Source organism: Nilaparvata lugens, chromosome 7 (assembly GCF_014356525.2).
Source record: "Nilaparvata lugens isolate BPH chromosome 7, ASM1435652v1, whole genome shotgun sequence".
NCBI lineage: Eukaryota > Metazoa > Arthropoda > Insecta > Hemiptera > Delphacidae > Nilaparvata > Nilaparvata lugens.
In genome coordinates, this window is record NC_052510.1 from 11,934,956 (window position 1) to 11,949,165 (window position 14,210).

The window sequence follows — 14,210 nt, forward strand, 5'->3', positions numbered from 1 at the left end:
CGCTGTGCCCTAGGGAGTTGGGAGGACAGGGACGGCAGACAACGGTCCGCTGTGCCCTGGGGGAATGGGAGGTCAGGGACGGCAGACAACGGTCCGCTGTGCCCTGGGGAAATGGGAGGACAGGGACGGCAGACACGGTCCGCTGTGCCCTAGGGTGATGGGAGGTCAGGGACGGCAGACAACGGTCCGCTGTGCCCTAGGTATATGGGAGGACAGGGACGGCAGACAACGGTCCGCTGTGCCCTAGGTATATGGGAGGACAGGGACGGCAGACAACGGTCCGCTGTGCCCTAGGTAGATGGGAGGACAGGGACGGCAGACAACGGTCCGCTGTGCCCTAGGGAGATGGAAGGTTAGGGACCAGGAGCAGGAAGGTTGTGAGCGGAATGCTGTGGTCTGGGGCTCGTCCGGCCTTTAAATACTCCCCCAAAGTGGAGGGGATGGAGTTGAGCCGCCGCCAGAGGCGGTGGAAATCGTCTCGATGCGCGGAAGATGGTGCGCCATCGGTACCTTCCTTATCTCCGCGGTCGGCTAGCATTGCTGATAGCCGAGCGTCTTTCAATAATATTATTTATTATTTTCTCGTCACAATTTTACTTTGTGACACTATATAAACGCCCTATACCATGGGATATCTACTCACGCTATTGTTTATCTATGCTAATGATGATTTGACATTATGTGAATCGATAACTTGGGTAACACATCTGCTCTTATGAATATCAGTTACAATATTATCACTGCATTATCATTATCGGTGTAACTGGTTTAGTGATTTCATTTGAAGAGATATGTATACCAAAACCTTTGAATTGCAAAGATCTATTTTCAATGTAACATTAACATAACATTGAAATCAGTGCATATTAAATTATAAAGCCGAAGGCTTTAAGGCTTCTTATATAGGGCTTTAAGGCTATAAGGCTTCTTATGCAGTTTGCCCTATGAACCTAGGGCATCAAAACTAAGAAATGGTATTGAATACAAAAACCAAGATTGTTCAAATAATGTTCATCATACTTACTGTATCACATTGCTTTATCTCTGTTCTTATTGCAAATGAACGAACCTAATTATATCAATTGACCCGTACAAAGTATATAAAACAAGGAAAATACCATAATCACAAGAATCCATCATGGGTAATGAATTTTAACATGAATTCGAATATCGTATTAGCTAATACTCTTGAAACTATTGGAGTAGGTCATGTATTTATTTATTTCATTGACAATCTCCAATCATTATTACAATATAATATGATTGGGAGAAGACATAGCCCAATACTGTCTCCCTCCCAATTTTGTTGTATAAAAGTTTCGAGAAAAGAATGAAGTTATGATATAACTTTGCTCTTGAAAGACCAATTTTCATTCCAAAACTAATGACTGAACTGAAAATTTCAAATGATTGTTATAAATTATAATTCTTATAATTGGTATTATCATAGATAAACAATAGCGTAAGTTGATATCCCATGGTATAGGGCGTTTATGTCGAAATTTTTACTGTTATCTCAAGCCGATTATTATCGATTACTGTCAGTTTTTACTGTTTTGTTGGGGTATGAGTGTATGAACGGCACAATATGAGAGACTACCAGCGTCTCACAGCTTCACGGGAAATAACTACGTGGACTATCGGCTTGAGATAACAGTAAAAGTTGCAACATAAACGCCCTATACCATATCTACTCATGCTATTGTTTCTCTATGGTACTTTTCCCTGTATCAGTTTGTATGCCAATCATTTTCCATTATAAGATATTTTCATGTAATGATACTGTACTTCATAAAAAACCTACTATAGTACAGTTTCAGAAAAAAATCAAGGATTAATATTTACCAAGTGGAACCACAAGAAAACTCATCTGAGAGGCTATCGAACTTGTATCTCTTCTTCTGTATAATTAATTCTCTTAGTATCTCAACAGGTAACTTATAACTGGTGTCTCCTCAAGAGATATATTCTCCATGAGAGCTCACAATACTCCGAAACAAATTATATAATACGAAAACAATATGAATCATTGAAATTTAACGGTAAAATTCTCTATATAATAGCTTTGAGACCAGAATAACAATGTTCTTCAACCCAAATTCAAGCCACCGCAAGCTCCTATACCAATTATTGAAACTGATTCCATTCAATGGGCTCCAAACTCTGTTTTCTATGTTTCACTTACAACATTTGCAGCTCCACTCACACACACGTTCACATATAAGTTAGTATAAGCTGATGGACAGCTAATTGTGTGTGATCTCTCTCGTTAAACAACTCTGCCTCTATGATGCTACTCCATAATAGGCTTAGCTCTTAACAGGCTAGGAAGCACTTTACTCCTCTCCTCTCTTCATAACAAATCTTCTTCTGCCTCACCTCTTTTTCTTCTTCTTCTTCTCCATCTTCTTCTCTCCTCATCACATTTCGGCTTTTAGAGCCTCTTCCATCTCATCTCATTCGCGAACCTTTCTCAATGACAACTCGGCTATTAGGAGACGTGCTATTACGCCGTATTGCGAACGGATTTAAAAATACTTTCGATTGAATTAATTAATGGGTTGAAACGATCTCCTGGTGACAAATGATTTTGTCGGAGAAGGCTTAGTTGTTGAAATTGTGCTAGACCCTGAGATCTGCGGATTTTTATCTGATCAATAATGTGATCCTAATTCTAATGGTTTGAGGGACTTGGAATTAAAAACATAGATATGCGGTTGACTGACTGCTCTTATAATAATGAGAATAAAATAGAGAATATTACAAAATACATCTTTACATGGATAATCGAATAATCAATATCTGTCTTTAAGAGACCAAGTATAATACGTCTTTAAGAGACCAAATATAATACGTCTTTAAGAGACCAAATATTCATGTCTTTAAGAGACCAAATTTACGGGGCACATCTGATATTGTAGTGGGGGTATCAAGTACTTATCTAAGATCTGACGTCCTCGAGTCCGGTGTCCAAAGGGTGATGAGTGAGGATGAAGGGTGATGGCCTCCAGGCATCGGGCTAGTGGCGTCAGATCGAAGATTGTCTTCCAGCCCCGCACGGCAATGTCAGATGTCCGATATCACCGGCCATCTCGCTCGGCGAATTCGTAAGCCCTCGTTTGACAGCAAGGCATATTTACAGCACGATCCTCGAATGAGTATTCAAGAATACACACATACACACAAAAAAACCCTTAAATGGGTTTTCGACTGTCACTAATCCATAGCCTACAATAATAATAAAGTGCAGCAGTCAACCGCTCTGAATGGAAATTAACTATGCCATTAATAATTTAATATAAAGATTAGCGATTTCAAACTGATGGGATAAGTGATTCCCAATAATATAATTTTAGTCTCCAGGAGAGAATAAAAAACTGTCTGGAAAAAACATTATTCAATCAGGCCAATAAATAATTAAGCTCAGAAAACATGTCTGTACTCTACAGAATATAAAAGCGGTCTCTTGTTCAGGTCTCCAAGTCGACCGAACCAGGCTCAAAAATAGGTATCAGGGCTGGTACTATTATGCATTAAAAAATACCAAATTACAAAGGACGTGGTGAAGACGACAATAATTTCCCTCAATAGAACGAGAAAGGAATACAACTAACAAAGACAGAATACAGGAAAATTCCCTCGATCAGAGTAGAAGACTCAGCAACAGAATGGACGTTCAACTGATTTTTTATGATGATTTTGCGTTTACAACAATTCTAAGTACTCTAGGAAAACGTTTGAAAACAATAGAGGAAATATCAGAATTTAATTACGTAATGTGCGGAATGACATCATGAAATTACTCCGATACCGAGAGAAAATCACAACGTTAATCCAGCACTCTAATAAAATATTATCTTGGAAAAAAGTTATAATTTCGAAAAAAATGAATAAATTTTGGCACAAGGTTCATGCTTTAATGTTTGAAAGATTTTATAGGTTGTTTTGTTGATCGATAGCTAGTAGTACAGTTATTGGTCATGAGGTACACATTTGAAAATGAAAATTCATTATACAGAATGAAGTTGATCACAAATTTAATGATCTTGGTTAGATCAACCACCAATAATTTGAGGCTCATATAGAACTTACTTCATCTCACATAAGTATATCAAGTCGAATGTTGCTCTTTTCTCTAAAGCACATGTCGTCATTCTGCTATAAAATCACATGAAGCATCCAATTGAATGAATTAATTCGCCAAGCAAATTAATTCATAAATTAAATATTTCTTGTTTTCAAGTGTTTGCTTAGAAAATTGGAAATAAAGTGGAGGAATATATAAACTACTTTCTGGATTAGTATTTGAATCCGAATTCAAGGTAGAAACAGTTTTGAGCTGTAGGCCTACCTGTCGATTCTCTCCCAATTATTTTGAAAAATTGATGAGTCATTGAACCGATGATGAATTATGGATTATTATTAAAAACATATCATTTTTCAAGAAATAAATAAGGACAACAGATATTCATCACTTGCTGGGAGTGACAAGGAATATCAATAGAAATTGGAAAGCCCTTCAGAAACGTGAATTCCTTGAAAATTATGAGAAGAACTCATACGAATGACACTGGAGAAAAAAATGAAACCTCGTGATTAATCAAGGATTCTAGTCAATGCGAAATATGAGTATCATAATCTAGGATTGAAGGACCTCTAATAGGAGAATTTTCTTCAATTGCATAGAATAGGAAGTAGAAATTTAGCTTCTCAAGGTAAAACCATAAAACGAGTCTTTATTCAGTCAAGTATGCGAAAAGAAAATTGAAAGCACTGAATCGCACATTGAAGTTCCACTGTTAAAACTTGAATTCTCATTCTTTTCGAATAGAAAATTGGAATTGAGACAAAAAACGTTGTAGCTGCTTTCAATCTCATTCTTGCTAGAAATTAGGCTCTAATGTTTGTTTGATATGGTAGCACACAAATTGGAGGTTTTCACAATTTTTATCTCATCTCCAAATCACGTTGCAAATTAGGGAGGTGGTGCGAGAAAGAAGATCAGAGGGAAGGAAAATAGCGAAGGAGATCATTTTCACGACCGAAAATTACGATATTCGTGGAAATTTGTGTGCACAGACTGAATAAATGAGGAGGGGAATCGAGATGACGTAAGAAGCTTTGACACAACCATCGAAATAACAGACCCGAGAAAATCTGACAGATGTTTGCATTTAATTTGTATCGCTGCTCAAGTGGAAAACACCTTTTTATATCTGGAAAAGCTCCGCTGGGAAAGCCCCAATTATTGTCAACCATCCAAGACTCGAGTCTCCTGGTCACTAGATGGAACTTCCTTCCGAGAAATTCTCATTTTTCATGATAGCTTTGTTGTATTCATCAAAAAATGCGATGAAGGGGGGAACACCACTAGTTTTTGATATTGAAGCTCTACTACGAATCATGAAATTTTATGTGTGTGTTTGTAATATATGAATGGATTGAAATTGAAAGTGTGTTTGAAATGAATAGAGAATTTGAAATACAAATGTGTTTGGAATGAATAAATGACTTGAAAATAAAAAAGGAAAATGATTCAATCTCTATTGAAATAGGATATTTCCATTAATTTTGTTATTTGTTGTCTCTCTTCAGTTGTAAAGTTGATGTAGATTTCTTGTCAGTTGACAAATCCTCAGAGTGAAACCTTGAAAGTGTATAATTCAGTTGATAATAATGATTATCTTAGGAAAAATCTCAACTGGTTAGACCATTACTTTCAGTTCCCTTGAATCAATACTCCTTATTTGAAGATAATATCTTCAGTGAAAAAAAAATTAAATTGTCCATAACTATGATCTCCATATCTTCAATATATCACCATTTTAGTCCATAACTACAATATATATTTTCTCAAATAGCTTATTTGAAACAGCACGTCTTACAATCTCTTTTCTGTATAGGGCTACTTGAAATATATATATATATATAATATATATATATATATATATATATATATATATATATATATAGCCCTATACAGAAAAGAGATTATAAGACGTGCTTTTCAAATAAGCTATTTGAGAAAAAATATATATTGTAGATATGGACTAAAATAGTGATATATTGAAGATATGGAGATCATAGTTAAGGACAATAATTTAATTATTTTTCTCACTGAAGATATTATCCTCAATAAGGAATATAATATAATATATATATATATATATATATATATATATATATATATATATATATATATATATATATATATATATATATAATATATATATATATATAGATATATATATATATATATATATAAATGTAAATCTCAGTACCTTTTTTTGAATTATTTTCAACACAACATGTTCCAACATGGTTGCCATTTTCAAGACTTGAAAATGGCATCAATGTTGGAGCATGTTGTGATAAAATAATTCAAAAAAGGGTACTGAGATTTTTATTTTTATTTCTATTTATACGTCTTATCAATATATTGGGTCACTATGATGTTATGGTGCGCTGCTTCAATCGCCTACTCGCCCACATTAATTTGATTAGAATGATCCCAGAAATAAAGCATACTATTGTTGACCAGACTAGAGTGAAAAGAATTTTTATTTATTTATCTACAATGCAAATGACGCTAATGTAATTACATTGGAAGATAAAATAATAAGATAGTCCTTGTGCTATTCTTCTTCCAAATTTATAGGTGACAAAGTCCAAGATAAGGTTAGAATTTCACATTTGAGGAAAATGTAACTGAAAAACAAAAATTTCCTTGTGCTATTTTTCTTACAAATTTATAGGAGACAAAGTCCGAGATAGGTTAGAATTTCACATTTGAGGGAAATGTAACTGAAAAACAAAAATTTCCTTGTGCTATTTTTCTTACAAATTTATAGGTGACAAAATCCAAGATAAGGTTAGAATTTCACATTTGAGGAAAATGTAACTGAAAAACGAAAATTTCATTAATCCATGACTATGATCTCCATATCTACAATGTATTATCATATTATTGTAGAATAGACTAGAGCATATGGAATGATGGAACTTGATAATTTGTGAGAGGATATTGTATGAGTCAGCACAAATGCGAGAGACACACAACCGAATACGCATTGTGACACTTTGTTGGCTTGCAGCAACAACTGATGACAGCAAGTTGCAGAATTAGTTGTGGCCGGCCGACTGCGACAGCAAAAGTGTCAATCACACTGCAACATGCTGCTCTGCAGTAATATTCGGTTGAGATTGTGGATGCTACCGATAAGATGAGATATAGAGATGGTGATAGAAATGGAGAAAGAGATGGGTATAGAGATGGAGATGGAGATAGAGATAGAGATAGAGATAGAGATAGAGATAGAGATAGAGATAGAGATAGAGATAGAGATAGAGATAGAGATAGAGATAGAGATAGAGATTGAGATGGAGATTGAGATAGAGATAGAGATAGAGATAGAGATAGAGATTGAGATGGAGATGCAGATGGAGAAAGATTCAGAGATGGAAATAGAGATAGGGATAGAGATGATTATAGAGATGGAGATGATAATAGAGATAGAGATAGGGATGCCACCAGAGAGATTATTGGACATAAGACGCTGAAAGGAGGAAGGCGACACACAAGAATCAAAGTTTGCGCTGCGTGTTATCAACCTGGAGGTTACATAAGTGTAGTGTAATAGAAGAGGATGGGAAATTTATGGAGGAGGGGAAGATGGAGATTAGAAGGGAGAGAGGGAGAGGATAAAATGTCGAACAGGGATTTTGGAGGAGGATAATATGAAGAGAGAGGAGGAGAGTCTCTAAGTTCTCCAGTAGGGCAGTCTTGTAGTCTTGTAATAATTGTGATCGATATACACAAAAATAAGAACAATATAAACACTTGTAGTACCCAACTTGAAATGACCAATGTTCGAAACTAGTCGTTGAAATGTTTTAACGTTTTTAATGAAAGGGTAAGTTTTTATTGATTTGAACTAAGTAGCGCATATAAGTGAATTGTTTAAAAAAATAAGAATTCGAATTTTTGAAAAGCTGGATGGAAATCTCAACTCAATAGGAAACTCATGGAAAGAAAATCACTCCAACATTTATTCATTTATTTCATTCACAAACACAAATCATAATTATAATATATATGTCTTTTCTGTATAGGGCTACTTGTAATAAAAATAGAAAGAAAAATAAAAATCTCAGTACCCTTTTTGAATTATTTAATCACAACATGTTTCGGACATTGATGCCATTTTCAATAATTCAAAAAGGGTACTGAGATTTTTATTTTTCTTTTTTCTATAATATATAATATGATTGGGAGAGGATAACAGCCCAAAACTGTCTTCTTCCATATTTTACAAAATAGAAGTTTCAAAATAGAATGAGATTAAGATTCAACTTTTTACCTCAAAAAGTCCAATTTCCACTTCAAAACTAATGACTAAATTAAACATTTTGAATTTTGATATTTGCAACTAATTAAAAACAAAAAAAAAATCACTAAAATCTCTACAAATTGGAAATTTTTGAGTACTTTTGCAAAATTTTGAACAATATATGGATGATCTTGAAAAGAAACTAGTCAAATATCAAAATTACTTTTGATTATTCGAATAATATCAATCACTCAATTTCTTAATAATTCTGATGTAATATAATAAATTGTTAAATCTTCTTCACCAAGGAATGAACCATGCACAACTGTTTGTTCGTAAATCTTCTTCTTCTTCTTCAAGGAGTCTTCTCCACTACGGAGTTTGACTACTATCAGGATTTCCTATAAACACCATCCTATATACAATAGGAAGTCCTGCTACAATCATTGCAATTATAACTTTGTTAACTGATGCTATAACCACATAACTGTGGTATTTTTTCACTAAAGTATCTGTGTTTTACTGATTATATTTGTCTAGTTTCTTTTTGAGATCATCCATATATTTCTCAATTTTATTACATTCACCATTCACATTAAACTTGGGAATATCAATCTATGTCCTTATCAGCGAAAATGTTATTGTGGAACTGTGAGTGGATTTCGAAATTGAAAGTGTGTTTGAAATGAATAGAGAATTTGAAATACAAATGTGTTTGGAATGAATAAATGACTTGAAAATAAAAAAAAAAAGGAAAATGATTCAATCTCTATGAAATAGGATATTTCCATTAATTTTGTTATTTGTTGTCTCTCTTCAGTTGTAAAGTTGATGTAGATTTCTTGTCAGTTGACAAATCCTCAGAGTGAAACCTTGAAAGTGTATAATTCAGTTGATAATAATGATTATCTTAGGAAAAATCTCAACTGGTTAGACCATTACTTTCAGTTCCCTTGGAATCAATACTCCTTATTTGAAGATAATATCTTCAGTGAAAAAAAAATTAAATTGTCCATAACTATGATCTCCATATCTTCAATATATCACCATTTTAGTCCATAACTACAATATATATTTTTTCTCAAATAGCTTATTTGAAAAAGCACGTCTTACCATCTCTTTTCTGTATAGGGCTACTTGAAATATATATATATATATATATATTATATATATATATATATATTATATATATATATAGCCCTATACAGAAAAGAGATTATAAGACGTGCTTTTTCAAATAAGCTATTTGAGAAAAAATATATATTGTAGATATGGACTAAAATAGTGATATATTGAAGATATGGAGATCATAGTTAAGGACAATAATTTAATTATTTTTCTCACTGAAGATATTATCCTCAAATAAGGAATATAATAATATATATATATATATACATATATATATATATATATATATATATTATATATATATATATATATATATATTATATATATATATATATATATATATATATATATATATATATATATAAATGTAAATCTCAGTACCTTTTTTTGAATTATTTTCAACACAACATGTTCCAACATGGTTGCCATTTTCAAGACTTGAAAATGGCATCAATGTTGGAGCATGTTGTGATAAAATAATTCAAAAAAGGGTACTGAGATTTTTATTTTTATTTCTATTTATACGTCTTATCAATATATTGGGTCACTATGATGTTATGGTGCGCTGCTTCAATCGCCTACTCGCCCACATTAATTTGATTAGAATGATCCCAGAAATAAAGCATACTATTGTAGACCAGACTAGAGTGAAAAGAATTTTTATTTATTTATCTACAATGCAAATGACGCTAATGTAATTACATTGGAAGATAAAATAATAAGATAGTCCTTGTGCTATTCTTCTTCCAAATTTATAGGTGACAAAGTCCAAGATAAGGTTAGAATTTCACATTTGAGGAAAATGTAACTGAAAAACAAAAATTTCCTTGTGCTATTTTTCTTACAAATTTATAGGAGACAAAGTCCGAGATAAGGTTAGAATTTCACATTTGAGGGAAATGTAACTGAAAAACAAAAATTTCCTTGTGCTATTTTTCTTACAAATTTATAGGTGACAAAATCCAAGATAAGGTTAGAATTTCACATTTGAGGAAAATGTAACTGAAAAACAAAAATTTCATTAATCCATGACTATGATCTCCATATCTACAATGTATTATCATATTATTGTAGAATAGACTAGAGCATATGGAATGATGGAACTTGATAATTTGTGAGAGGATATTGTATGAGTCAGCACAAATGCGAGAGACACACAACCGAATACGCATTGTGACACTTTGTTGGCTTGCAGCAACAACTGATGACAGCAAGTTGCAGAATTAGTTGTGGTCGGCCGACTGCGACAGCAAAAGTGTCAATCACACTGCAACATGCTGCTCTGCAGTAATATTCGGTTGAGATTGTGGATGCTACCGATAAGTTGAGACATAGAGATGGTGATAGAATGGAGAAAGAGATGGGTATAGAGATAGAGATGGAGATAGAGATAGAGATAGAGATAGAGATAGAGATAGAGATAGAGATAGAGATAGAGATAGAGATAGAGATAGAGATAGAGATAGAGATAGAGATTGAGATGGAGATGGAGATAGAGATAGAGATAGAGATAGAGATAGAGATAGAGATAGAGATAGAGATAGAGATAGAGATAGAGATAGGGATAGAGATGATTATAGAGATGGAGATGATAATAGAGATAGAGATAGGGATGCCACCAGAGAGATTATTGGACATAAGACGCTGAAAGGAGGAAAGCGACACACAATAATCAAAGTTTGCGCTGCGTGTTATCAACTTGGAGGTTACATAAGTGTAGTGTAATAGAAGAGGATGGAAAATTGATGGAGGAGGGGAAGATGGAGATTAGAAGGGAGAGAGGGAGAGGATGAAATGTCAAACAGGGATTTTGGAGGAGGATAATATGAAGAGAGAGGAGGAGAGTCTCTAAGTTCTCCAGTAGGGCAGTCTTGTAGTCTTGTAATAATTGTGATCGAAATTCACAAAAATAAGAACAATATAGAAACTTGTAGTACCCAACTTGAAAATGACCAATGGTCGAAACTAGTCGTTGAAATGTTTTAACGTTTTTAATGAAAGGGTAAGTTTTATTGATTTGAACTAAGTAGCGCATATAAGTGAATTGTTTAAAAAAATAAGAATTCGAATTTTGGAAAGGCTGGATGGAAATTTCAACTCAATAGGAAACTCATGGAAAGAAAATCACTTCGACATTTATTTATTTATTTCATTCCCAACCACAAATCATAATTATAATATATATCTCTTTTCTGTATAGGGCTACTTGTAATAAAAATAGAAAGAAAAAGAAAAATCTCAGTACCTTTTTTGAATTATTTAATCACAACATGTTTCGGACATTTATGCCATTTTCAATAATTCAAAAAGGGTACTGAGATTTTTATTTTTCTTCTTTTTTCATAATATATAATATGATTGGGAGAGGACAACAGCCCAAAACTGTCTTCTTCCATATTTTTACAAAATAGAAGTTTCAAAAAAGAATGAGGTTAAGATTCAACTTTTTACTTCAAAAAGTCCAATTTCCACTTCAAAACTAATGACTAAATTAAACATTTTGAATTTTGATATTTGCAACTAGTTAAAAACAAAAAAGTCACTAAAATCTCTACAAATTGGAAATTTTTGAGTAATTTTGCAAAATTTTGAAAAATATGTGGATGATCTTGAAAAGAAACTAGTCAAATATCAAAATTACTATTGATTATTTGAATAATAATATCAATCACTCAATTTCTTAATAATTCTGATGTAATATTAAATTGTTAAATCTTCTTCACCAAGGAATGAACCATGCACAACTGTTTGTTCGTAAATCTTCTTCTTCTTCTTCAAGGAGTCTTCTCCACTACGGAGTTTGACTACTATCAGGATTTCCTATAAACACCATCCTATATACAATAGGAAGTCCTGCTACAATCATTGCAATTATAACTTTGTTAACTGATGCTATAACCACATAACTGTGGTATTTTTTCACTAAAGTATCTGTGTTTTACTGATTATATTTGTCTAGTTTCTTTTTGAGATCATCCATATATTTCTCAATTTTATTACATTCACCATTCACATTAAACTTGGGAATATCAAATCTATGTCCTTATCAGCGAAAATGTTATTGTGGAACTGTGAGTGGATTTCGCAATGGAAAATGTATCATGCAATCAAACTTGATATTTTGAACTCCGAAATGGGTAAAAGTGGAGACAATAACTGTGGAATAATTTAATATTAATTCAATTCAATTTCCTTTATTTTTATTTTATAGTGTTTTCTCTGCACAATATTTGTTGATTTTTCTACTGTTCTGAAGTTTCTACTTTAATTATTAGTAAAATTTGTAACTGATTTTTCAGCATAATCTCGAAATCTTATGTTTTAATTTATTCTACTGTTTTGCAACTCTCACCAGCGGACAAAGAGTTTCTTTTTGCTGGTGATACCTAAATTTTATATTTTATCTTATTTAAGTGAAATATGAATGGATAATTATGTACATTCATATTTCTCATCATAATGTCATATTATGAAGAGTTTCTATCTTCATAATTCATATGTCTTGAATATTCTAAATTGGCAATAAATTTCATTTTGGATTCGACAAAACTCTCGCATCAATATTTGAGAACAAAGTTATCGTGATCTTCTTTTCAGTCGAATATATTGAGAACCATATTTATAACGTGATTCTCATCTGATATCTCTCACTCACAATCGTATTTGATGTCTCTCTCGCGCATGGGATGAGTGACAACCAACATACATTAGGCATACCCTCCCTAAATTAATTTACAAATATATGACGAGCGGAACCGTCTAAGAAACGGTTGAGGCGCGACTTACGGCTCACAGCTCACAGCTAACCTCCACTTGTCATAACTGAATTGTGACAGGCGAGATGTGCCCTGGCGAGATGTCACTGCCATCAACATTCCTAGCTCGGAAGTTGTTGTGTAGGGGGGAGGGTGATGAGAGCGGAATAAGTGGTGGGGGAGGGGTGTATTTCGGAAGGAAGTCGCTGAAAACTAACCGAGACCTCTGAATAATTTGCATTGGCAAATGATGTTGAAAGTGTAGTAGGAAGGGATTAATGAGGAGGTGGAGTAAGTGGTGGAGTAAGCAGAGGAGAAGGAGGATGAGTGGGAGAAGAAGATGGTCGATGGTTGAGGAGTAGAGCAATAAGAGAGGAGACAGAGAAATGAGAAAAGGAGATCATGTGGTGGATGAAACAAAAAGAAAAGAATAAGTGAAGGAGACGAAAAACAGATAAAGAAGGGGAAAGGAGAAGATGAAATCAAAGGAGGATGACAACACAGGAGGAGACAGAAGGAGGCGTAAGAGTTGACAATGAGAAAAAGTAATAAAGAAAATGGCTGGAGAGGGGGAAGGAAAACATGGAAATAAAATTTTCCCATCTTCTGATGCATCACACAACAGTAGAGAAATATTTATTGTCTAAATTCAATATTTTCTAAATTTGGCTTAGTGGTTTTGTGTTTTGTTCCGGTTTTGTATATGTTTGGACTTTTCAACATCAAAATTAACTCTATTCCTAAGTGAAGAGTGTAAATTTAAAGTATTGTGCTCACTATAACCTTAGTGTCCTGTTTCTTATTAGGGAACTTTGGACTATATACGGCGAGGTGGAACTACCCTTGGGTCTCCCCACCATTCAAAGCCATACGCTAATAATAATAGAGAAATATTTCAAAAAGAGGAAATGGAAAGGAGGAAACACGAAAATTGAGTAGGGACGAAGAGAAAGAAGAAACCCAAGAAAATGAAACCTAATTGAACTATAAATTCCTT